This window comes from Lissotriton helveticus, chromosome 9 (assembly GCF_964261635.1).
Source record: "Lissotriton helveticus chromosome 9, aLisHel1.1, whole genome shotgun sequence".
NCBI lineage: Eukaryota > Metazoa > Chordata > Amphibia > Caudata > Salamandridae > Lissotriton > Lissotriton helveticus.
This window is the reverse complement of record NC_136070.1, coordinates 202,602,904-202,630,277: the sequence shown is the minus strand read 5'-3', so window position 1 is coordinate 202,630,277 and position 27,374 is coordinate 202,602,904.

The following is a 27,374-nucleotide window of genomic DNA, read 5'->3' as shown; positions in this document are numbered from 1 at the left end:
AGCCCACTCTCCGTTTTTCAGTTGTGTCCTCAGTATTCTCGGCATTGTTAACTACCTTGATACTGGCTACCTTCTTTTTTGGAAATTGTAATTTCTTTTTTTGTTGAGCAGGTTCCTTGTCTTTGGACTTGGCGTGCTCTTCTCTTTGTTCTGATCATCCTCTTCTTTCCGATTTCTGCGAGGAAGTCTGAAAAGATTGAGAGGGACGTGTATCAATGTCTTGATATCTATCACGTTTTTTAATATTATCCCTATTTCTAAGGTTATATCTTTTCCCAGAGGGGTCACTCTGGGGTGACCTGTGTCTCTGGTTCGGAGATTTCTCCCTTCGCCTAGGAGACCTTCCTCGGGACTGGAATTTCTTTTCTTTTGGATTGGATTGTTTGTTTCCATCCCAGTTCTTTTCTGGTGAATTATTATTAAAAAATATTTTTTCTGGACTTTCAGTCAGTTGCAGTTTTACTGGTATTCCACCTAAACTATCTCTACCTAGTTCTTCATAAGATTTTTCTATGATTCTGGCAATTTCAGCTGGTTGGTATGCTATATCTGTCTCTTTTAACCTCTGGCGGATCGCCACGTTTGCTGCTTCACCTTTCATGTTGGCTAATAATATAGCCGAGACCTGCTTGAAGTCTTTCAGTAATTTCATACCAAGAGTTAAAGCTGGTTCTGGACCGTATTCATCTTGAATTTGTTTTAGCACATCTGGTATTACCGAAATGGATGGAACACCGTGCGTTTTTGTGTAGATTGAAGCAAAGACTGTACCCCAAGTGTCACAGTCCTCTATGTGTGGTGCGATTCCCATTGGGAGACATATAGTCAGAATCCTGTGTTTTTCTAGCGGGGTGGTGTCAGGAAACACCGCCTCTATTTGGGTGATTTTCTGTGCCAACCAGAATGGTATTTGTTCCCGTTTAGCCGGAACTTTACCTAGGCAGGATTGGATGTTCTGTGGTGTGATTTTATTTGTGTTCCCCTGGTGAGGGGTCAGCTGTGGAAGTTTAATCGCTGGCTGAATTGTTGAAGTCCGCATTACATACTGGACTAATTGTCTATGAATTTTTAGTAATTGTTTTAGCTGTATTAGCAGCTCTCCAGTAGACATCCCTTCGATGTCTGGGTGTGGTGTGTATCCGGCTAAGACCGGCCACGTTGCTCCTGGTCTACCTAAAGGACCGAGCCTTGTAATGTGATTGTTATGTATTAGGGCGCCATCAAATAAGAGCAAATGCTCTTGGAATTTGGGTGGTACTTCCACCTCCTCGAAAGGAGTGTAAATGTCGGGTGGAACCTCTATTTTGTAATAGTGGAAGTACTTTGTTACAGCATTTGCTGCTGGAAAATGTATCCATGTATAGTATACCTCTGTCTGCCGATATTCGTGTGCCTCAATTACGAATATGACTGTGCCACCTCTAGGTGTCAGTCCATTTTCTATAAGTTTTAAGGTTATAGATTTCCTTTTGGCGACCGGGATGAGTATTATATCCCCGTCCGCATCTAGTGCTGCAGTATCAGCTGCTACTATTTCAGCTGCTAATCTAACTGCCTCTCTTTCTTCATCACTGTCTCCCATTTTACCGACAGGATGGTATTATGTTTGTTTGCAGATCAGGTTTCTTAATGGAACAAAGATTAGATGCACAATATTTTGGAACAGTTTATCCTTCAACGTTGACTATACCAAGAACCTTACATAGGAGTTCCCTCCTGCGAGGTTTTGGAGGATATTACCTTTCACCCACTCCAGACGTCTTTGGAGTATTTGGGAAAAGGGGTCTGAGTGAGAAAGCACGACTGAGTTACTCTAAATGTCTTACGTTAGTTTTATCGCCCTTTCCAAACACGTTGGGCGCCATGTAGTGTAGTTCCTATCTTCCCAATAGGCTCTGCGCATTGGAATAATACCTACAGCAGTAAAGGCCTAGGCCAGACGTTAACTAGGTCTACTACTGTCGATACTAGACTTAAAGTTTTGGGTTTGCCAGCGTAGCTCAGAGTTCGCTAGAAACTTTCTCGAATGTTCAGGAAAGAATTAACTCCCCTGATTAGACAAGAAGGGATTTAGTTTCTGACAACCATAGAACATGACAACTTTGCTCTCCCCTAATCAAGAGTGTATCTCCAGAGTCGTGTGAGCACAAGGCAATTATTTTACTCAGTCAGTACGTGCATTCTTAGTCTCATCAGATTGTAGAGAAAAGGAAGAGACGGGCGTGTTCAATAAAAAGGTGTTATTTATTGATCAGTCTCTTTTCTCGTACAAGAGAAATGGATCGATATTATTGCAATACTTATAGTTAAGTAAAGTGCATACATTAAAAGCAATAGTATAGAATAATACTGTAAAAACATTGATATGGTTTCTGAGCCATATGATGTTTAAAATGATTAAAATATATTTACATACACATATACATTTGACTAAACGTACTCAACTGGTGTTTCTAAATATGCCTACCCCGTGTACCTGACCTAAGTCTAATGCGTGGGCGGGAATAGAAAGTTACAGTTTAAGTTAAGTTTGTTTTTGCCAAGTGAATAACTAAAGAATTCTCTGTGAGGGGTTATTCAGTTCTGTACCTGGAAGTTAGGATGAATGAGGAATGGTATCTCTTTCTCTGGTCTCGATATTCCAGGCTGCCTGCGAGGGCTGCCCGAAAGCGCCGGTGCTGGGTCTCTCGGTAGAAGATAGCAGCGCGTCTCTCAGCGCGTCAGGAAGGCGGGGCTGCTGCCAGCGGGGTCTGCTCTGCTTCTGGGCTTCGGCAAGTATGGCTGCTCCGTCTCGTCACCACGCGTGTGTTTGCATAGGGCAAGATCGGCAATATTTATACCTTAAAGGTGCCGAGATTGACGTAAGGATGGACATAGATGCGTCAATAAAGATGTCATACGACTTGCTCGTTAGCACATTCTTTTACTGAAGTTCTCTGTGAAATCAAAACAATGGCCGCACGGATTTTCCAGGTTGTCATAGGTTTGATTTGTTATGAGAACGTCGTATGCCTTATCAGGGGCTGGAGAAATGTCGCTTGTCTAATTAGATCTCAAGCGTTATGACCTAATCAGATAACACGTTCCTGTGCCGTAGTGTGACTGCGTCAGATAACGGTATCTGCATCATGGGGGCTTTTCTTGCCTCATGGGCTGACTGTTAGTTAACTTGATAGTTAGTTTAACCAGAATAGGGTCAGGAATAGGGGGATCGATTCAGAACCTATAGGAATACATGACAATAAGCCTTAGAGAGGTGTGTGAAAAATGACAAGGAGCGTGGTATTTAAATAACAAAGACCAGCACCGGGAACAACTCTGAGGAGAAAAACTTTGCAGCCGCCATTTTGATCCATAAAGTCACTGAGTGTTTGTCAGTAAAAGGAAAAAGTGCATCACATATCAAAGTCAAAGTCGAAGTCAAAAAGCTTTATTTCGATAAAAGTCATTATCATAAAAGCAGATCAATTATATAAAAAAATTACAATTGAGTACAATTTTTTAAAAAGATTCTATATCTCTGTTTCAAAGAATAATTTAAAAAAAGATGTATGTTCAGTTAAACATAGCCAGCTAGTTTGTTAATTTTTAAAGATAAAACAATTATAGCAGCATTTCCAGTTTAAGAAATTTTTCTAAAAAAGAATTAAACAGATTGTTTTAGCTTTTTGGCTCGAATAGCCCAGGCCCAAGATAGAAATTTGGCTAGGGCACAAGCATAAGGTACATTACTATCCGAGATAAGTATCCTGATTGCCACAACATGACTCCTAGTCCCCAGCTGCCGGCATAGGTTTTTAAGCCAGACCCTCCTTGGAGTAGCGTACTCGCCGCAGACAAACAAGAAATGTGCTAGTGTCTCCGGTTTAGCAAGACACGATGGGCATAAATCAGACATTTCTATACGAGATTTCCATCTTTTAGTGAAGGTGTTAAGTGGTAAGGTTCCCGTTCTAAATCTGAAATACAAGGCCCTATCAAAGGGTTTTCCAATTGTATCCAGATATAGTTCCCGCCTGGGACAGTCTTTAAACATCAGAAAGTCATCTGTTAACCTGCCTAGGGATGTACTAGAGTGTCTTTGAGAACAAATCCAGTCCCAATAAAGCTTTTTAAGTGTTTGCTTTGGGGGTGAAGTTCTACTTAGCCATGAATCAAGTTGGCCCACCTTAGTTAATAGGCTTTTCATGTCTTTTAGCCATTTGATTTTGTGCCAGCTTGGTGATGACATAATTTCTTTAAGGCCTCTGGCATATCCACTTAGTTCTTCTACCCGCCAAATACGGGCCCATAATAGTAACGGGCGAAATTTCGCAATTTCGCCAATCTGGGTGCAGCCAAGGTCCATGAATAAAGGAAGTGTCGGGGTGCCTTGTGGAAGGGACATTATTTCTCTGCAAAATTTGTTCTCAGATCTTTGCAGAGCGTCGATGGACACATATCTCATAATGCCATTCCAAGTAAACACTTACTAACAGTAGTTGTTATTTGCCAAAAATGCAAATCAGTGGTGGTTTTCTTTAGCTTGTCGGCAGGAACTGTTCACCATGATGGAGTTTATTCACCTGCCACCATTTTAGAGCTGCCATTGAGGAACGAGCCAGATGTGGATGGTGACTTACCAAAGCAATTCCAGAAAGTAGAACTACTTCCTAGTGCTCACACGGTGACCCGTTGTGTTCCGCCTCCTAAAAGTGGTCCAATATAATGGCGAACATGCCAGACAAAGTGCCTGCTGCGGAGATGTTGTGGAGCTCAAAGAAAGGCAGCCATCTTCCCTCTGCGCCAAGCCAATGCTCCCCATTTTTCTGCTTCTTATATTGCTTTTCCTTGCTAACACAGGTCTTTAAGCAGCCCAATCCCTCCTTCTCTAGTGAGTCAGTATTCATGCAACTTTCTGCCGCTTGTCAGTACAGACCAAAATCTCAAATAGGATAATCCTTAAATGAAGGATGGAGTTGTCCTATTCCTGAGGAGAACCTCGTAGTGATCAAGTCTTCTTCTCCACGGAATCTACTCCCGGGTGTCCCTTCCCGTAATCCCTTCTGGACAACTTGTCACTGCGTACTACTGATTCTCATTAACAGCTGCTGAACAAAGTGAAGAGTGTCGAGAAGTTGCATTCTGCTCCCATGTGAGTATCAGCTTTATCAATGGGGCATTTTATGAAAGTGCATTCAACATATCCTTTTTTCATGAGATGGGGTAACAGCACTGGAAAACCTCTTCTTCAAAGAACAAGTACACATTGGGTAGAAACAGTGCAAGCTGTCAGCATTCAATGGGTAGGTACAGCTGTGGTAGCAAAACTGGAAACTTTCCCCATCACAGGCCAGAAACAAAGCAGGCAGCAGCAATGCAAACATTGACTCCTCACAGAACAGGTATATTTTAGCAGAAGCAAATAAAGGTTCTTTCATTCACAGAAAGCAGCCAGCACGTGCAGTCTTCCATCCACCCTACAACTGATCCACCAGGTGCTGTGATCAACAAGCTTTCCTCACTCTCAGATCTTGTCCCACTAAGGTTTGAGGGACATTTAGGCTCTGGAGCGGGTGCTTCACGCCCTGAGAAGAAAATATAGATGGGTGGGTGAGTCTGGCACTATTCTCACTTTAGGTGAAAGCCCTTCTGCTGTCACTCATAGACTTTCGGTTTATGTTGCTTGTCTGGTTTCCCACGTGTTGAGAAGTAGGTAGCCCTTACCGTGTAGGAGATTGTTGGAGCACACCAGTCACAGCCCAATCAACATCAACTGTGCTCCAATCACACGCACACACTCCATAAAGGTTTGAAATGTGCACGCATCTCGAGCTGTGCAACCCCAGCCTGCACGTATTCAAAATGTTGAGCCCCCCCCCCCCCCCCCGCACCCCCCACCCAGCATATGAATATCAGACAATGAAACCAGAATTAAGTAAACGAGAACACACTACCCGGAGTCCCCGAAGAGAGCAGCGACTCCAGTAACGGGTGATTCTCCTGAATGTTTCCAAAGACACACGCTACTATTGGAGCGCAATAATCAAGGCTCTAAAATTGCTTGAAAATGTCATTGTCTGTTCTTGAAATTCAGAATCAAATCCGCATCGCCCCTGGCAGGCAATTTTAATGGAAATCGTCTGGCAGACAGCTCGCTTCCACTTTAGTCTTAGTCACAGCAGGTGTCCTGATTAGCTTCTGCAGGAGCTGTCACTCGCCACTGCACAGGAATGCAGCTGACTAAATGTACAGGAAATGGTGCAACCTGAGAAGCAACAGATTATTCAAAATTGATAACTCAATATGACAGTGCTACAGTGCAGTTTAATCATATATTAGACATAACACAGAAACATCGTCAAATGCTGGGAGCTCTCTTGTAAGTCTATTCTGTAAATAGAAACAAAACAGGAAGGGTGTTTCTCGCAACCTTGTGTGTATGTGATTGAACGTAGCAGACCGAACGTCTTGTCCAATAAGAGTAAATTGACACTTTGCAGTCTCCAAACAGCGTTTATACATGCAAACTAGTTTACGCACATGACACATTACATCACTCTAATGTAAAAATGTCTAAGAGCTCATCTGTTCTCTGGGGTAGTAAAAGAATGCGTGCAGGAAAGTGCCTCTTTTGACAAGGTCAGCCCCCAGTTTTTGTCTAGAACCTGATATGATTTTAAATGAAAGTACACTGGCTCCCCCTAAACAGGTTCCTGTGCCAGAGCTCTTTTCAAAACTGTACCATGATTGGCGAAAATTCAGCAACCCCTGGAAGACCTCATAAATGGTACCCATGGTACCTAGGCCATTGGGACTGAAGAGGGTCCCCCAGGGCTGCAGCACAAATTGTACCACCCCGGAGACCCCTCCCCTGTCATTCTCCAATTTTGGTGGGACGACAGGCGGGAAATTTGATTAGATTAGGAGGTGTGCCCACATTCATTCAGCACAACCTCTAATGTGGGGTAGGTGATGTAGACCCCACTTCTTCAATTCCTCCATCTTGTCTTCGTGAGAATTAGCCAACCAGGGGTATGCCCACTTCCTAATGGAAGTGGTCATGTGAGGAAGGTAGACAATTGGCTACTAACTGTTACCCACTTTAATGCCCCTAAATCTAGTATTTAGGTGACACCCCTAGACCCTGAACTCTAGATTTGAGAGACCTAAGGAGAAAAGATTTAAAGAAGAGTTGCTGAACCCAAAAATGGAGTGTCTGCTGTGGACTTTGGTTGCAAAACACTTCCTGACGCTGCAAAGAGTGTCTGCTGTGGATTTTGGTTGCAAAACACTTCCTGACGCTGCAAAGACTCAACCATCAAAGTGTTCTGTCATGTACTGTGACTGTGAGCACTCTAAGCACCACGGAGGACCCCCAGCACTTTGCAAATCACCCAAGAACTCTACTGGAGTAGAGGAGCTTCTCCTCTGCAGATCGCAGGCACCAAACAGACAGAGTCCAGCCTATTGACCGGCAGCTCTCTGGCCTGACAGACACTGCTGCTGCCCAGGAAGAGGTACTCATGCTCTGGAAGGTCACATCTGTCTCCCCACTGAGTGTGAAGACACCAGGACCTACCAAAGCCATGACGCACTAATCCCTGGGGTATTGGACCACCTGTGACCAACTCCGACCGACAGAGACCACTCTGGACTCCAACTGCCTAGGAAGCAAGCACCCATTGATGGACATCAGACCCTGTTGGACTTGGCCCTTTTTGCAGGGTCATCCCTAAACTTATTGCCTTGCTCCTAGCCTTTTTTCTGACATGGTGTTGGTGGTTTTAGGACTCTGGGCACTTTAGCACTGCTGTCCAACGTAAAGTGTGTGCGCTCTCTGTGTTACATTTGGTAAGATTGGTCTACACCTGTTTGGCATATTTAATTTACCTGTCAGTCCCTTGTAAAGTGGCATCTCATATACCCAGGGCTGGTAAATTAAATGCTACTGGTAGGCTGCCACCCACTAAAGTAGCCTTGCAAACCTATCCCGGGCCCCTGCCATTGCAGGGCCTGTGCGCACAGTGTTATTGCAGCTGTGACGTGGCACTTAAAGTGTGTGCCATATCTGTGACCCCCCTATTACTGCATGTCGGTCACCCCTAAGGCACCCTATGGGCAGGGTGCATTGTAGGTAAAAGATAGGACATGTAACTTAAGTGTGTGACATGCCCTGGCAGTGACGAACAGCCATTTTGGTTTCTAACTACTACGGGGCTGCCCTCCCATAGGAATGCATCGGGCATTCCCTGATAGGTGTTTCAGTGGTAATTCCTGATATGAGCGGTGCAGCGGGGTCAAGTTTGGTATGTTTGGAATAGTGAAAATAAATGCTACACAATAGTGTGCGCAGATTTTTTATAACTATTTTAGAAATGCCACTTTTAGAAGTTATTTACAACAAGGGGTGGTGAGGGACAGAGTCTCTGAATTAAGCAGAATACTCTCACCCAGTCAAGAGATCAGGGCTAGATCCAACACCGTTTTTTAGCTCATTGCACCATCCCAGTTTCAGAACCTGGCTGTATGCAAATTAGTCTGTTCCTGTCCCAGTGCATGATGGGAACAGGGCAAACCAAACTACAAAAGCCAATTCTTACACTGGGAAGGAAACAAGCTTCCGGGGACCGGTTTCTGGCATTACAGCCGTCTTCGGCCCGGCTTGCTTGAATCCTGATGGTGCAATGAGCAAGGGACTCATGTCTGAGTATACCCTTCCACGCTTAGGGTGGACAAAATTATTTACAACAAGGGGTGGTGAGGGACAGAGTCTCTGAATTAAGCAGAATACTCTCACCCAGTCAAGAGATCAGGGCTAGATCCAACACCGTTTTTTAGCTCATTGCACCATCCCAGTTTCAGAACCTGGCTGTATGCAAATTAGTCTGTTCCTGTCCCAGTGCATGATGGGAACAGGGCAAACCAAACTACAAAAGCCAATTCTTACACTGGGAAGGAAACAAGCTTCCGGGGACCGGTTTCTGGCATTACAGCCGTCTTCGGCCCGGCTTGCTTGAATCCTGATGGTGCAATGAGCAAGGGACTCATGTCTGAGTATACCCTTCCACGCTTAGGGTGGACAACATTATTTACAACAAGGGGTGGTGAGGGACAGAGTCTCTGAATTAAGCGGAATACTCTCACCCAGTCAAGAGATCAGGGCTAGATCCAACACCGTTTTTTAGCTCATTGCACCATCCCAGTTTCAGAACCTGGCTGTATGCAAATTAGTCTGTTCCTGTCCCAGTGCATGATGGGAACAGGGCAAACCAAACTACAAAAGCCAATTCTTACACTGGGAAGGAAACTGGGATGGTGCAATGAGCTAAAAAACGGTGTTGGATCTAGCCCTGATCTCTTGACTGGGTGAGAGTATTCTGCTCAATTCAGAGACTCTGTCCATCACCACCCCTTGTTGTAAATATTTTTGTCCACCCTAAGCGTGGAAGGGTATACTCAGATGTGAGTCCCTTGCTCATTGCACCATCAGGATTCAAGCAAGCCGGGCCGAAGACGGCTGAAATGCCAGAAACCGGTCCCCGGAAGCTTGTTTCCTTCCCAGTGTAAGAATTGGCTTTTGTAGTCTGGTCTGCCCTGTTCCCATGATGCACTGGGCCAGGGACAGACTAATTTGCATACAGCCAGGTTCTGAAACTGGGATGGTGCAATGAGCTAAAAAACGGTGTTGGATCTAGCCCTGATCTCTTGACTGGGTGAGAGTATTCTGCTCAATTCAGAGACTCTGTCCATCACCACCCCTTGTTGTAAATATTTTTGTCCACCCTAAGCGTGGAAAGGTATACTCAGATGTGAGTCCCTTGCTCATTGCACCATCAGGATTCAAGCAAGCCGGGCCGAAGACGGCTGAAATGCCAGAAACCGGTCCCCGGAAGCTTGTTTCCTTCCCAGTGTAAGAATTGGCTTTTGTAGTCTGGTCTGCCCTGTTCCCATGATGCATTGGGCCAGGGACAGACTAATTTGCATACAGCCAGGTTCTGAAACTGGGATGGTGCAATGAGCTAAAAAACGGTGTTGGATCTAGCCCTGATCTCTTGACTGGGTGAGAGTATTCTGCTCAATTCAGAGACTCTGTCCATCACCACCCCTTGTTGTAAATACTTTTAGAAGTTGGCATTTCTGTGTGCTATGTGTCTGCCTGCCTGATGTGAATTGCATGTCAGGCTTTTGAGTGACAGGGGCTGGTGTGGTGTGTGTGGCTCCAGGAGGGGCAGGGTGAGTCAGCGCTAGGCTGAATGGGACATCTGCGTTTGGAGTAGTGGGAAGAGTAGTCCCTGGTCCCTGAATAGGCCTGTGCCTAGCCTGTACAATGCTGGCTCCGCTCCCCTGTGGTGTGTCTGATGACGAGGACCCACCTGACAAAGGGGAAGAGAAGCCTTTTAAACAAAGTGCTCCAATTCCCCCCTAAACCAGTTGCATCTAGTTCACCCAAGGTCCTGTCCTGCAAAAAAAGGAAAATGTGATATAAATGTCGGGGATGTGACCCCATGTTTCTTGTGTTGTTTCTGTACTTGCTAGGGGCAGGTGGTTCCTGTGTGTACCAGGAGGGCGCACAGCAATGCCCTAGGGTAAGGTAATGTGTACACCTGGTCATTGTACTGTGGTGCGCTGCTGCTATATTACATAATATGCTTTATGCCTAATGTGATTGCATAACATGCTTTATGCCTAATGTGATTTTGCAATGAGATTTATGCTGGTGATGCCTATGACATAATGTGTTTATGTTTAGGATGTTTATGCATAATGTGTTTATGCTGGTGGGGCCTAGTGCGTAATGTGTTTATGCTAATGAGGTGTGGGCCTAATGTGATTTATTGACTAATGTCATGCTGTGATATTTTAGGATGGTGCCTAGGGCTAATGTGATATAGGACTGAGTGCATTATTGTACCAGTTGGTAATGGTAGGGTTTTATGTTCACTACTTGTGCCTCTAATGGTTCTGACCATGGCTCGATTGGCCTGGTCCAGTGTATAATCCCCTGTGAATATTGCCTGTGCCAGTTGGCACAGTGTAAATGTGTGATTATGTTTTTCTTGTATTTATGATAATACAAAGGCTATTTTTATATGACCTTGTGTGGAGTTTCTTTTGTGGTGTGCCTAGAGTGTTGCTGCTGTGTGTGTGTGTTGCGAAAAACGCTTTACACATTGCCACTGGGATACGCCTGACTGCTTGTGCCAAGCTACCAAGGGGGTGAGCAGAGGTTATCATCAGTGTGTAACTCCCTTACCCTGACTAGAGTGGTGATTTCTGCCTGGCTTAGGCGCAAGCCCTAGCCAACCAGAAATCCCTAACAGCCCGCCTGACACCCACTTCGTGAGTGGCACAGCTCTCTGGACATTGTCCCTTAAACCTGCTTGCCCCTGACTGCGATGATCATCTTGATTGACAGAGCCTGGCTGCCCAACCTGCTCTGCACCTAGCCCACCTGGCCTGGGTACCGATGAACCAGCTGTGCTCATGTGCCTCTGAAGTCCTTGCTACCTGATCCCTTGTTTCAGATCCCTTGGAATTACCTGTAAGTCCACTTTTGCAGCCTGTTTTAGGTGCCCCCCCTTCTTTGTAGCACACCAGCTACCAGTGACTCCAGCACCCTGCTCCTGACCAAATCTGTGAGGCTCCCGATGATCTGCTGATGGAACATTGGAGCGTGGCCTGATGCTACCCCAAACCTCAAAGATGAACCCCTGGAACCAACTGTACATTTTAATATGCTTTTTTGATTTTTCTCCCATAGGACATCATTTCCGGTAATTGGGCACAAAAGTAAATTATTTTTTTAACTTTGATAAATAATAAGAAATTAAGTACTTACATGTGAACAAAGATCTTGTTCTGAAAAATTATATTGGTCTCTGATTTAGTCTTGCGTGTGTGTCTCATTTATTGCCTCTGTGAGTCCAATAAATGCTGAGCACTACCCTTTGATAAACCCAACTGCTTGCCCACACTACCACAAATAAAGGGGCCTATTAGGATGACAGGCGGACTTTGTCCGCCCGACATCCTGTCGGACAACGGGACTGCCCGCCATAAGGGTGGGGGTCCCGTCCTTGGAATTAGGTGCACCCACCACAGTGGCGGGTGCATCCCGCCTTTTTAACATTGAGGCCGCCCACTGCAATGCTAAAAAAAGCATGTTGTGCGTTAGGCACCGCGCGGTGCCTGCCATGTTGCACTTTGAAATGCGGGGGCGTACCATAGGTACCCCCATGTGCACCCCCCACCCCCTGGAGTCCCAGGGGGCCCGCAGACACCGCCACCCTATTAGACCTTTTCTGCCCTGGTCACAAGGCGACTGAGGCGGAAAAGCGGCGGACGGTCTTTCTGTCTGCCGCGGACCCCAACGGCATCCTAATGTGGCGGGGGTCATTTCTGTGCGGATGGCGGGGGGATTGTCCCCACCAGGCCGGCGGTGGCAACCGCCAGCCTGGTGGAGGTAATCCGCCCACCATCCTAATGGGCCCCGGAGTGTTAGAACAGCGAGGGACAGGAGCTTGACGATATTCGCACACAAGGCAGGAGGTCTATAGGAAGAAGCAGAGTGTACGGCAGTGATTCCCGTACACCGTCTTGCACGCTGTGCCCACTCTGAGATCAGAGTGTGTTTGCTGCCTCTCAGTCTATAATCTCATCTAAGTGGCCATCCGTATTCACTATAGTGTCCGTTCAAGGCCCGGGTTATGACTTAAGACATTTTGGAAACAGCCTTTAAATTAACAGGATGTCTCAGCAGCAGGAATAACCAGCGGTATTAGCAGTACAATAATCAATTAACTAATGAATTATAATTAATGTCTGATGTCTGTGGGAATTGTATAATCGCAAAAGAAACTGTGAGTTAGGGAATTGTATAATCGCAAAAGAAACTGTGAGTTAGGGAGTGAGAACTTGGTGCTAGGTTTGGTGTTGCATGAGCGGTGCACCGGCGTATTGGCGCTTTGGAGCTTAACCTCCCTGGCTGTGTTGGCTGGAATTGGACAAGGGTATTTTTCTAACGTTGGATCTTGTTGGCTCAGGAGTGCACCACTGTCTAGCGCTTTGACCTCGCTGGATCAATAGTAGGGGGCAGCAAGGAACTGCAGATTAAGTGCACGGCTGGCCACAATCCACCAGGTAATACCTCCTTGGCATAACCAGGACGACTGAAATTAAAACTGAAATGACACTAAGTGATCTTCTGCACTCTAATGGCGTATACAAAATTAAGATCAAGAACTATCTTTATGAAGAGGATGGGAACAGAAAAGGCAACTAGAAAGAGCACTGGGAAGATGATAAGAACCAGAAAGTCTGTATCGAGCCCTGGAATTAAAAAAACAATATTTTGCAAAACTAAACCTAGATGAACAGGGGCAATCACAAAAAGACCATCAGATAGTCCAGCAAAAAAAAGGGAATAACGAGGCTGGAAAGTATGGAGTACAACCATCGATAAAACCCAAACTCAAAATCAAAGAACACCAGTCCTCCAAAAAAGTACGCTAATAGACCTGGTGGACTCAATTCCTAACTTTACTGTATCGGAATCAATAATACCAGAATCATTTAAAATACAACAATCTCAAGAGTATAACATCACCTGTCCAGATATTAACATCAAAGATCTGATATTTCACATGGGATCCCAAAAGGAGACACAGAATATTCAGAATAGTACTCCACAAAAACCATTTGATCAAGATGGATTAATTGAAGAATTACCATATCTTTCTCTTTTTAAAACTACAGCCACTACTACTTCCACCCCAGTATCCAAATCTCTATTCACTCTGCAAAGCATCCTGGAATCAGTTCTTTCTCATTTAGGGAACATATTGGAAAATTCTGATCAAATGCTTGATACCCAATTAGGAATGCTAAAATATCTAGTAGAGGAAAAAAGGAAGAAAGAGCAATTAAAATCAACATTATTAGCAGGGGTTTGTGGTTAATGTAAAGGGAAAAATTCTCCCAATCCAAAAGTTGAAATAATAAAAACTCTTTCCTCACTGAAGAAAGAAATTGCAATCCAAACTGAAAGGAAATTATCTCAGGAATCTAAGAACAAACAGGATCATAACCAAATATATTCACTCAGAAAGGAGGAAACCAAATCAGAGACTCACCAACTGCCTGTAGCATATTATCCAATCTTTACAAAAACAAAAATCAAACCCAAATTGCCTTTGATCAGTCCCACAATATTACATTCTAAAGTAACCGCTGAGACTGAGCTATCTAACAATGCCACACAGGGCCCAGAAACTACAAATAGCAAAAGAAATCAAAAGAAGACTAAGTTGAAAAGGAGAAAGGCGTTAAGAAGAATCGAGAAAAAGAAAGCCCGTAAAACAAGATTCCAGAATAATTCCCCCTCACCAATCTGATCACTAGATAAAGAGGAAAGGGCAGAAATGCCTCAGAACACGAAGGAAAAAGAGCAGAAGTCGGCGGTGAAAATGCAAAGAGTCAATTCTAACCAACTTAACAAACTTAATCCAAAGGCAACAAATTTCTTATTAGTAGATCACGGACCTACAACCCCGGCATTAAGAGATATCCCAAAATTACCTTTTACCATCGAGAAAAAGTATCCACAAGTAGAGAACATCAGGCCTAACCATCTGGAAATCACAGAATTATTCCCCTCAGGTGAAGCTCTACTTAACCGTGACCAAATTATCCGTCTGCTTCAAAAGATTCAGCCGTTACACTCTCTAGCGAGAAATGAAATCAAACTAGTGACCTTCCCGGAAAAAACTAAAACAACAAGAGCGATTGTAGAATTCTGGTCTCCAGTGATACCATGAATTATATTAAAGGAGAGTGAGATTCTCCACAAATACGGCTATGATTTGACTCCAGTATTAAATCGCGAAGTCCAAAAGATACAAATAACAGAAGAATCTTTTAAAACACAGCGACTGAATCAAAGCCTTCAGACCATGAACAACCCTCCAGACCACTATGCAGAAAACATATTTGTCTCCATAAAGCATGGCAAAACAGGAATCTGGAGTAAAAAAAACTCCTAACAGGGAAATAACAACGAGGGATTATTCATGGGCCTGGATCTCGGAGACCCCGAACAGCAACAAACAAATTAAGGATAACAAATCTTACGTTTAGCACAGGCTTGACTATCTCTTCGTGGAATATTGCAGGGAAAACTCAAGATAAGATGGCTGAAATAACAAAAAAAATTCCAGCGATAGTGGCTCTGTAAGAAACTTGGTCTACATGAAATTTCGATCAAGGAAAATACTTTGTATATGATATTCCTGCAGAGCAGGTTAAACGAGGACATGCGAACGGTGGGATAGCGATTTTGCTTAATGAAGATTACAAATGGGCCCAAGAAATAATTCCAACTAACTCAAGGAACTATCACTGTATCAAGATTAAGTTCAGAATAAATACTCTAGAAGCTCTAAAAGATCTACCAATTTGTAATGTCTATATCCCCCCTGGTGCAAAAATGGATGTACTTGCTATAGAAATCCTAGAAGACATCGAAAAAACAGTAGAAGGACAAGGCTAACCATCGCTTTTCATTATGGGTGACTTCAATGGGAAAATATCAAATTAGATACATCTAAAATGGGCAAACTGGTACAAAGAAGAGGCCCTGGGAATCTGCATTCCACTATTTCCTAAAGAAAACAAAGCGGATAAAAGAGGAAACATTTTAGTAGCATCACTCCCAATGTTAAGTGGAATAATACTAAATGGTAACGTAGAAGGAGATATTCTCACCTCAAATACAAGACAAGGGAACCGTAGTTCCTCACTCTTGGACTACATGAATTTACAACTCAAAATTAATTTATTCATGGCAGTGACCATGCTATTCTACAAGCAAATACAGAGTGGAAGACACAACTTTCCTTGTCAAACCATATTATGTATAGTCATAGCACAGTTTTTGTAAATCAGGCCCAAAGACAGATTCATTGTTCAGTTTTCAGGAAGGAAACAGAGTACCAAATTCAACTGGTCTCTAGGGGGAAAAATGTTGGAAGTGGCATTTGAATATACCTATTTAGGTTGAATCTTCACCAAGTCTCTACAAAATAGGCTCCATACACAGAATTTGACTCGTAAATCTGATGTTCATGTGGGGGCACTTTTACGTTTATATGCTGCAACTGGACAAAGACACTTTTCTTCTCTGCTTCAGGTATACAGCCGCAAGAACCCACAAGTGCTGTCATACGCTCTCGAATACATCCCAATTAGCCAATAGAACTTTCTAGATCTAGAAAAAGGGAAGAACATATGGAAGCTAACAAATCTGTCTCAGGCTGTACTCAGGCTCAAGCTCTCCGCTTCGAGTTCTCATTAACCAGCTCCTATGCCAGAAGAATTGCCAATGTCATCAGGTGGGCAAACAACCTCCTCCATGCGGAAGAAGGAACGCTTCGATCTCTACTTAAGATAGAAACATTCGAAAAAGAATCTTCAAAACATGTATTCTCAAAGAATGTTTTAACTGCTTTTAAGCTATCTAATGTTAATATTAATTTGTTACAGTCATGGACATCTGCTCAGCTGAAGCTCTTTTTAAAACTTCTTACTCCAAGACTCAGTTTTGATCTTGACTCTCAGCACTGCACTAAATTGTATTTATATAAAAATTTCGCAGAATCTATAGTCTTTAAGAAAACACAACAGTATATTAATTTTAATATAATGCATGGGGTCAGGAGATTGATTGTGCTGCTCTGATTTTGGATACTTCCTGTAAAAACAGTTAAATATAGGTGGCATTCAAAAGAAAAATCAAGTATTATCTGTAATCTGTGTAATGGTGGGGAGCAGGACTTGGAACATTTGTTGTTACTTGCCCAAATGTGACAGTGGTAAAGGCAAGAAAAAGGTTTTTACAACCGATTTATACAAAATGTAGAATTAACTCTGTACAGGAATTGATCATACTATGTAAGGCTCCGCCAAACGAGTTTATCTGCTACAATTTTTTCAAATTTTTAAAATCCTTTTTAACTTTGTATTAGAATGAAAACATCTCTTTTAACAAAATGGTTTAAAATTTTATATTATGTACTGAATATTTGTGGTTCTCAGTGGAGTACTAAATCAAATAAAATAAACTTTAAACTTGAGTGTTAGAATTATCTACTTTGCCTCTGCGTACCAGTCTGGGACTCACTAGAGTCTCTACATAGTATACCTCTTTTTAGTGTACTACATAGAGGGGGATATTCTCAAGAACGTGTGATAATTACCACAAAATTAGCTTAACACAACTCTCCTTATTGCAGTCTATCACAGGAAAATAATGCTTTGTTAACGTAGCATTAACAACACGGCAGTACCATGTGATAGGCTAACGATAACACGTCAAATGTCCACGATAAAGTCAATGCGCCGCAGCAAAAATGCGAAACATGAACACAAAAAAAGTTGTGTTGAGCCCAATTGGGATACAAAAATCAGCGAAAACCAGCAACAGATCTGAAATTCACACATGTCAGGTGGGAAAAACCACCATTAAAGAAAAAAAAAAACAGACAAACAAATGCCAAACAACAGCGAAGTACAATGGATGTTGCCTGAGCAAGTACAGAGGACAACCAAAACCCCACAAGCCCCACGGATGACCAGCCAGGGACCTCGGGGTCAGGGAAGGGCAAGGAGAAGAAGAGTAGGAAGAATCGGTTCAGTCCGCATGAAAACAGGACCCTGATAATGGAGGTGGTAGACCACCATCAACAACTGTTTGTCACCTCCACTGTGTCATTGGCAACAAAAAATGGACTATGGCAGTCCATCGTGGACAAGGTGAATGCAGTCGGAGTGCTGAAGAGGACAATGGAAGAGGTCAAGAGAAGCTGGAATGATGTGAACCGCAAAACCAAGCTCAAACTTTCCAACAACCAGAAGGCAGCAATGCAGACTGGAGGTGGAAGGCCTTCGCCACAGGAGGACCTGGACAAGATGGAGGAAATGGTGTCCAAGGTCATCAGTGGGGAGAAGGTGGCAGGAGTTGAGGGACCGGACACTGCTCAACATGACCGGACACAACAGCACCAGGGTGAGTAACGACCAGGGACTGGGGAAGGGGGGAGATGGTCACAATGGAACACATGTACAATTAAGTAGAGCACCTACGTGGACAAACTTTGCCCCAACTCCCACCAAGAGACCAATGCACCCAAGTATATACATCTCATCACTGTATAAGCACAGAAGTCAAGGGCACACCGCATGAAAGGGATGAGTGGCAGCAAAATCAGAACTGCAGGGGCGACTCCCCCGAAATGCAGCACACACACACACATAAGATGCAGAGCACAGCAACATTGACAACAACGTGGTATAAACCGTCCATAACAGAACACAGGACACAACTGGTGCAGCTTGTGTGTAGAAACTGGCCAAACACATTTGGCATTTCAGGAAAATGTGAGTTGATAATGTACAAGTACAAACACACATCCGTTATGTTGTCGAAATGTCCACTATCCCCCATCAAATAGGCAGCTCCTCCTAAACAGCCACAATGTACACACTGATGCAGTCTGTATGAAAACATGTACAATGCGACAACACATTGTTAAACTGCATCTCCCCTTCACATTGCAGAGGGAGAGGAGAATCAACACCTCCTGCAGAGCAGCCCGAACCTCTCTTCTCTGGTGATGAAGAGGACTACCACAGCTTCAACTCTGACGTTCTCCAACAGCTGGTTGAGAACCTCCGCAGTCCATCTCCAGGAACAGGGCAGCCCAGCTGATATGAGGAGACCCTACCCCCTGCACAGACCACACAGCAGACAGCACCAACCACCACAGCTGCCTCCCAGGACCTCCACGAAGAACACATAACCTTCCAAAGCAATGTGTTGGGGTGCCAGTAGAATCTGGCTGAACAGGTGTGGATGGGCTTTGACCTCATGGCAGCCAAACTAGATGCCATAGGTGGTTGTTTAAGTCCCATCAGGGACCACTCAAGGTCCCTAATGGACACCCACAGTCCGCTCCATGCTCTCCAATGGACCATGGCTGACATTGCTGGAGCCCTGACTCAGAGACTAGAACAACTGTCCAGTCAGAGTGGCTCTAGTGATTCGGACACATGCGGAGGTTAATGGAGTCCATGGAGCAGACGCAGGCAGAAAGAGTGGATGTCACAGCTGCATAGCAGTGAGAGGTAGCTGGGTTTCTCAATAACCTCAATACCATCCTCATGGCATGGCTGCCACAAGGCCTGGCGCTGATGCATTCTGCTGCTACCATTACATCCACAACTCTGCCCCCTGAAGTGTCAGTGCCACACAGTACATCAGACATTCCACCTCTGGCCCCTGAGGTATCACTGCCACACAGTACTGGAGACACAACAGCACCACCCTCACATGAGGCACATGAAACAGCAGAGGATGAAGATGCGGATAAAACTGCCTTACTGGTAAGAAGAAAACTGCAGCACTCATCTCCGCGATATGGCCTGTTTCTGCTTGGTTCTGCCCACTGCATCATCACCTTCCACTGTTCCCCAATACACTCTGCGACACTCACCTTGGACATCAACATGGACTGCCATATTCTGTTTGATCGCCAATGACACAGCAATCAGACTGTGAACTGAACTCTTTCTCTTCCTTTGGGCTTGTCATCCCCCGAAGGACTCTGGCTGTACCTCCACAGGCCAACATTGTAAAGTGAGGTTTGCATGGCCCTGTACTACTTCAGCTGCAACACTTCACTGAATATGCATTAAACATTCATAATCACACAGATGTGTCATGTCTATGATCTTTCAAGTGTGGAAGTATGGATGAATGTAGGCTCAGTGATTCCCCCTTGTGTCCATGTTGCTCATGTCGTTGAACTTGGGTCACAGGGTGACACATTGCCGAATGCGGTCCGGGTGGCACCGACACAACAACAGGGACACACGCATTAGTTACTACCTTGTCCAGCCCAGTATGGTACCACGCCCGGAGCCCTGGGGACATTGTTCACACCCTTACGCTGGACTGGCATACGCCAGGCTAGCCCACTTGGCTCACACTCACAGGGGGGGACAACAACGCTACATGTGTCAGGTCTTCCCTGTAGTGATCTGCAGATCACAGGGCTAGTTGTCAGCATGCCACAGCCACTCCCTTATGGCTGGTTTACACCCACACCACATCCATCCAGCACACGCATCACGGGACATGTGACTCTGCCAATAAAAATGTCTGGGCGCACGTGCCCAACCCCATTTCCTCTCTCTATCTGCATGGGGAGACAGCCATTACAATGCATGCTTTACACCGCGCTACCATTTACTATTCCAACACCTTCCCTACTGTTACGTAGGCTGGAGTTGGAATAGTAAATCATACTATTCCTAAATCCAGCGCCTCCAGCGCAAGTCGTTGTAACGACTTGTGTTTTGAAGGCTGCGTCATAATGGTAGCGCGGTGTAAAGCCCGCGTTGTAATGACATACATCCATCTGGATGTATCCGCTTGGTTATTATCTATGCATGAGAGATTTTTGTCTTGCAGGCTGTGATCAACAGATTGTCCAGAGGAGAGCCGCCATGTGTATTCATTAATGTTCTTTTAAGTTTTTTAAAATACATTTTCATTTGGTAATTCGAAGGTGAATGTGTGATGCTCATTTTTGTTACGACACATGCATGTTATCTGTTGTGATTGTGTGATATCAGGCGGATTTTTTGGTACATGATTTCGTGAAGTTGATGTGACATGTCTTTGCCAGGGGAGGGTGCTGGGGGGGATCCCGGGGGGAGTCATGGGGGTGGTGTCGGTGGGTGTTGTGGCCCTGTTGGGACTCCGAGCTGCATGATCAGTGGCTTCATGGCATCTGTTGTTCTTCAGGAGTGGCTCTGGGCTGGGATGAATTTTCTGGTGCACGCTGTCGTCCGACTTTACACCAGGTCAGAGCAGTTGTTCATTTCCTGCTGCTAACATGCCTTATTGCCTGTTTTGGGTTCTTATCACCGATCTGGTTGGTTGTAGAGAATGTTGCGGAGTGGTTTTGTCGTGGCATTTTGCACGGGAAGGCCTACTCTGCATCTCATTAGCGATAGTTGCCGGGGTCATGTGTGGCGTTGTTTTTTGCAGCTGCTATTGCAGGTAAACTGGTGTTATTGGATGTTTGCTCTTGCATGTGAGTGGGGAGATAAATTGATCGCAACTTTGGCTGAGATAAAGTGCCAATAACTCAGCGTTAGCTCCCTGAGAACATGCCCCAGAGAGTCAGGATCCTACAATGAGGGGCTGTTCCAGATTTGGATTGTCTTAGAAAGTAGGTGACATTTAAAGTATTTATAAACCAAAGTTAAATTCTTAATAGAGCCACAAATTTACACCTGTAAAACACAACAGAAAACCAGCATGCAATATGGAATAGGGTGAGAACACCCCCTACAACAGTAGCGGTCCAGGAGAAAGGGTTTCTCCATTGGAGAAACAAAATGTAAAAAAATCAAATTACAATTGTATCATTGCAAAGTATGTACACATGTGAAAACCCATTTATTTTGTTAAAACTTGGAATTAAAAAAGGAATTTCAGAATCACTCCTTTTTCAGCTTCCTGTGAGCACACCTGTAATAAATACTAGGAGTGGGCGGTTAACTACGCTCCTCTTCGGAGTTTGCAGAGGTTTGCCCACTCCGCGCTTTGCTCAGAAAAAACATTGTGTGGTTGAGTTTTTTCTTGTGCTCATCTCGCCAACAGGAATTTGACAAGCGAGAGAAAATCAAGCGTTTGACCACCTCCTAGTGAAATTTCTCAATGTGGGTGGTCTCGGCAGGTGGCTACCACTCACTTTGAGAAAGCTGCAGCTTGAGTAGAAAATCTACTCGAGTGGCAGAAAGAAGCAGCACCCTCTGGTACACTGTGTGGTTCAGTTCAATCTGTTATTACAGCATGGGTCAAGCTCCTGGTGCTAAAAATCAGCACAAGCAGCGAAACATACCGCAACACTGCTGCTCGCTGAACTTCACAGAATCTCGTGGAGTTTTTGGGTAGCTTCACTGGAGTGAAACTCTGCGAGTTCCACACACCCCTTGTGTACTCCTGATGGGGGTTACCCCAGTTGTCCCGCCCCTATAGCCTTGGTATAAAGAAGACACAAAGTCAAAAACAATTAGGAAAACTATTGGCTTTTAGTGCAACAGTCTGCAGGTACTGTGAAAAACATTCCTACACAAATGCCGAGGCACAACCAAAACGTAGTCCCACTCTGTGTCTCAGGCTTTTGCCACCCTAGTGGAAGCAAAGAAGTCCATAAATTGATTTCAATTTCCTTCTGTATATCCTTTTATTTTATATCAACAAATCCAATATAGGCGAAAAAAGCAGCCAACAGTTGTTTCATGCGAAAGGACTTTCTCAAGGCTGCAAACAATTATAATATGCATTAAAAGTAGAATGATTTCACATTTCTAAATACAAAAGTTAAATCTGTATAATACATAGTGGCGCAAAAAAGGACAATAGACTTATATGTATTAGGTGCCAAAAATATAAACAAAACACTAGCGCCATGCTTGAAGTGAGTCTTTTGAATAATATAATCTGGTTCCTTAGTACACAAATGTTTATAATGTACTCCAGTTACATTCATTAAGAAGAAAGAAAGGTGACCGACCCATGTTAAATATTCTCCATTCGAAATTCTGAAAGTAATTTGGAATTTTGGGGAATTTGGGGGGGTATTTATAAAGCGCGGCGTTCGCTCCGGAGGGAGCATCATGGCGCTATGAATCCTAAAGCCCAAATCACAGAGTGAAAGGAGGGTGGGAGCTAGATAGCAGCTTTAGTCCAGTCGTCGGGAAGATTGAAAATCCAGGTTTTAAGGAGTTTCCTAAAGGGTTTCTCAAGGGTCTGCAGTCTGAGATGTCCTGGCATGCTGTTCCAGGCTTTGATAGCCAGGGTGCTAAGGGTTTTACCGCCTTTAGACTTCAGGTTGAACTTGGTGGGGGTCATAAGGTTTTTTGTGAGGATCGAAGGGTACGACATGGATTATAGTGGGGGAAGCGCCTGATGAGATAAGCGGGACCTGTTTGGTTGAAGGCTCGGAAAGCAACAATGAGAATTTTAAAGAGTATTCTCTTGTGCAAGGGGAGCCAGTGTAAGGTCTTGAGGGCTGTGGATATTGATGATTTGCGTGGGAGTTTTAGAACAAGGCGGGCAGCGGTGTGTAAAACACTTTGAAGTTTCGAAAGAGTGGATTTTTTAGTCCCTGCCAGAAGACCATTACAGTAGTCCACCCGTGAAAGTATGAGGGCTACTGTAACTGTCTTTCTAGATTCAAGGGGGAGAAAATCAAAGAACTTCCTCAAAGATTTAATTATGCCGAAACATTTTCCTGCAATAGACGTGACATGATGGTCAAACGAGAGGTCAGAATCAAAGGTGACCCCAAGGTTTCTGGCAGAGGAGACCGTCTGAGGGGGGGCTACCGAGTTGTCAGGCCACCACAGGGCAGGGCAGAAGGAGGCATTCTTTCCAATGGGGAGGATCTCGGTTTTATTTGAGTTGCAGCGAAGATGGTTCGCGTCCATCCATTGGAAGACTGCCGTTAGGCAGTGTTTGAGGTTAAGCTCAGCTTTGTTGGAATTGTCGTCGAGGAAGAGAGACTCCTAAACAGAACACAATCGTAGTTGTACCCCTATAGTGTATCATATGAATGAAAGAATAATTCTGTGCCACCTCAGCAACCACCATAGGACCACCACCAAACTTGTGCATCTTAGAAAGACATAACAAAAATGATCTCCGTACCATGCTAAATAATCCAAAACAAAAACACTATGGGCCAGATGTAGGTGGCTAAATACCGGCGGGTGACGTCGAAATTCGTTAAATTTCTGCGTTACCGACCGGTATGTGGCTGAGTGCAATGTAGGTGACTTTAAACCTACATGCAAAATAAGGAATCGCAAAATAGTGATTCCTTATTTTGCTCTTGCATTTAAGGAATAGGAAATACCGATTCCTTAAATGCAATGAATGTAGCACTAAAAACAGTGCACTTCAGCCTTAAGGAATCGCTATTTACCGCCAACTTCAAGTTGGTGGTAAGTAGTGATTTCCTTACAAAAAGCACTTTTTTGCTTTCTGAAATGTGCCATGTGGCACACATCCATGCCCTTAGGGCATGTATGTGCACCACATGTGCACACATTCACGATTCAGGGGTGCAACAGGGAGTCCTTAGGACACCCTGGCACCCTTGAAATAGCTCCCGCTATTAGCGATTTGGTAATACTGAATCGCTAATAGTGAATCTCTTCCCATTTATTCCTATGGGCCTCCTAGCCCATAGGAATGAATGGCTAGGTATTCCTTAATAACGAATCTCAATTACCGATTCGTTATAAAGGAATGTTAAGGAATCACTAATATTTTAGCGATTCCTACCTACATTCCATTTAGCGAGTCCTTAATAGCGATTTGGTAAAAATCGCTTTTAAGGACTCGCTAAATGGTAGTCACCTACATCTGGCCCTATATCTTACCTAACAAACAATAGAAGCGCATGTACATTTTCCAAATGATTTCTGCCATAACACAATCACATACGAGTATGTTGAAATGACCTAGTATATATATGGACAATAAAGTAAACATCAAAAAGTGCCATCTGTATTGTAGTAAAAGTCTCATAGTCTTAAACAATCGTGTTTTAGCGGAATCCAGTTTCAAATTGATTATAAAAATCTTGAGCCATTCTCCTTTATGCTCACTCTAATGCCAACTTATATAACACGGTGTACATAATGGCATTGTATGACTAAAATAAAATCATACGAGTGGTCCCATCACCATAGGGACCGGAGCGATTTTAAAATCATTAGGAACTCCATATTCAAGAAAGAGTAAAACCTTTCCCGGCACATAAGCTCATTGAAATCATCCTCGTGCATGGCCATAATTCTGTTGTCAAGTGCTATTACCCATTGAACATACTGTTGCATAACTCAAAACAATTGAAGAAACAGAAATACATAAATAATTCAAAACCCAAGTCTAATTAAAACGAGAAAGGAAGGAGGAATCTCTACACATTTTTGGTTGACATTTGTTATGTTTCAGTTAAGCCAATTAAAAGCAAATACCTTCACCATTTGGAAACACATCATGTGAGACATACTATCTAACGGCTAGATTGTATAGCGAGAAATAGTTACCTGTAGTCCCAGGAATCAGTAGATAGCCGTTCCCGCTGCTTGAAGTTCACCTGATAGAGCCTTGATAAACCTATACCTACATGGAGATTGCGAGCCATTAAAAAAATCTGTTTTCTAATCTTTTAGAATTCCCTGGGCCATTATAATAGGTGGAGATTTTAATGTTGTTTTATATTTAAAATTAGATAAGTCAAGCAGAACCAGAGCAACACCGACACCAAACTCACAAGCACTCCTAAAAAACCTGATGACTCAGCACACCCTGTGTGATCTTTGGAGAGAAAGAGCAGGTAATCAACAAGGTACATCCTTTCATATTAAAAAGTATTGAAGTATGTCTTGAATTGATAACTTCTTAGTAGACTGGAGCCTCAGAGAAGATATCTCGAATATTGATTATAAGGATGCCCACCTTTCAGACCACTCTGCAGTTTTATTATCATTCAGGAGTGAGGAAAGAAGGTGGACTTTAGCCTGCACAATACTGGCTGACAGTGAGGTAATGGATAACCTGAAGGAAGAGGTTTGAGAATTTATTGTGATCAATAGCGGCTCAGCTACAAATGCAATACTTTGGGATACCCTAAAAGCTTTCATTAGAGGAAAGATCACTAGTGTAACCTTTCATAGGAATAAGTTGTATAAAAGTGAAATTATAGGATTAGAGAATAAAATGGAGCAACTAAATATGGAGTTAAAAAGAAGATCAGTGTTAGAGGAGAAAAAATCTGAATTAGAAAAGAAGCAGCTGCTACTGAAAAAACATCTATCAGAGATTCTCCAAAAAAGGGTTAGAAAAAGGTGGGATGCTAGTACACTAGCCCATTTTGAATAGGGGGAGGGAGCAAGTAAACTACTAGCTTGGAAGGTTTAGACAGATCTGAATAAAAAACAGGATTAAGGTGATCAAGGAGGAACGGTCCGGAATTATTTTAAATAGCGAGACCGAGATTAAAGACGCCTTTAGGGAGTTTTTTCATAATTTATATACAGAAGAGAAGGAAGGAATGTTAGATACTGAATTAGAGGGCCGACTAGCTGATTCCATCAACCCATAGATCTTAACGAACCAAAAATTCTAAATCTAACGATTACTCAGGAGGAAGCAGCCGGGGCCATTCAATCTAGCAAAGGGGGTAAAGCGGCCGGGTCTGATGGCATTCCCATGAGGCTTTATAAAATTTTGGCAGAAGTGCTAACCCCTCTTTTGACATCAGTGATGGGTGAAGCATTTGAGCATGGAATGCAGTTACAGAATCTTGGAATAAGGCCACAGTTATCCTTATTCTGAAACCGTATGAAGATCCGGCAGTTTGTGAGTCGTACAGACCAATATCACTCTTAAATTCAGACTACAAAATCTTCACAAAACTTTTGTCCAGTAGACTAGCCAAAATTGCGGGCCATTCAATACATGAAGATCAGAGAGGGTTTGTGAAGGGGAGATATTTGCAAGAGCTCACTTATGAGCTTATTGGGGCTATTGGTTTTGTGACAACCATCAATATTCCTTTAGCAATAACAACATTGGATGCCTCAAAAGCATTTGATAAGGTGATATGGTCTTACCTATTCGCTGTATTACAATGATACAACTTGGGGACAAATTCTGTAGAGCTATACAGCTAATAAATCAGGAACCCATAGCAAGGGTCTTGGTGAATGGGAAGTTATCCTCTCCTTTTAAAATGCTTAGGGGCACAAGAAGGGTTGCCCCCACTCTCCTCTCCAGTTTAACTTTTATATGGAGCCCGTGGCATCCAGACTTAGAAATGCAAGCAACATTTCCCCTTTTCAACAGGGAGATTGGGTTAGAAAGGTTGCTCTATATGCCGACGACCTACTTGTGTTTTTATCTGATCTGAGCACTGCCTTACCTATCATCTTATGTGTAGCATAGGAATTTGAAGAGGTGTCGGGGTACTCAGTGAATGAGCACAAAACATAAATCATGATATGGAATCAGCGCTTGGAAGCCTAAGGGCAGCCATGCGCTCTATATATCCAAAAATAAAATAAAATAAAAGGAAGCAGTAATCCGCTGATTAAAAGGGAAATGCAATATCTCGGTTTAAGGTTAGTTCAAGACATAAATGAAATTGCAGAAATTGATCTGAGGAGGGTGTTTTAAGAGATCGTTCAATTAATGAAGAGCTGGGTACACCTCCCATTAACAATCTTAGGAAGAGTTAGTTTGGTCAAGA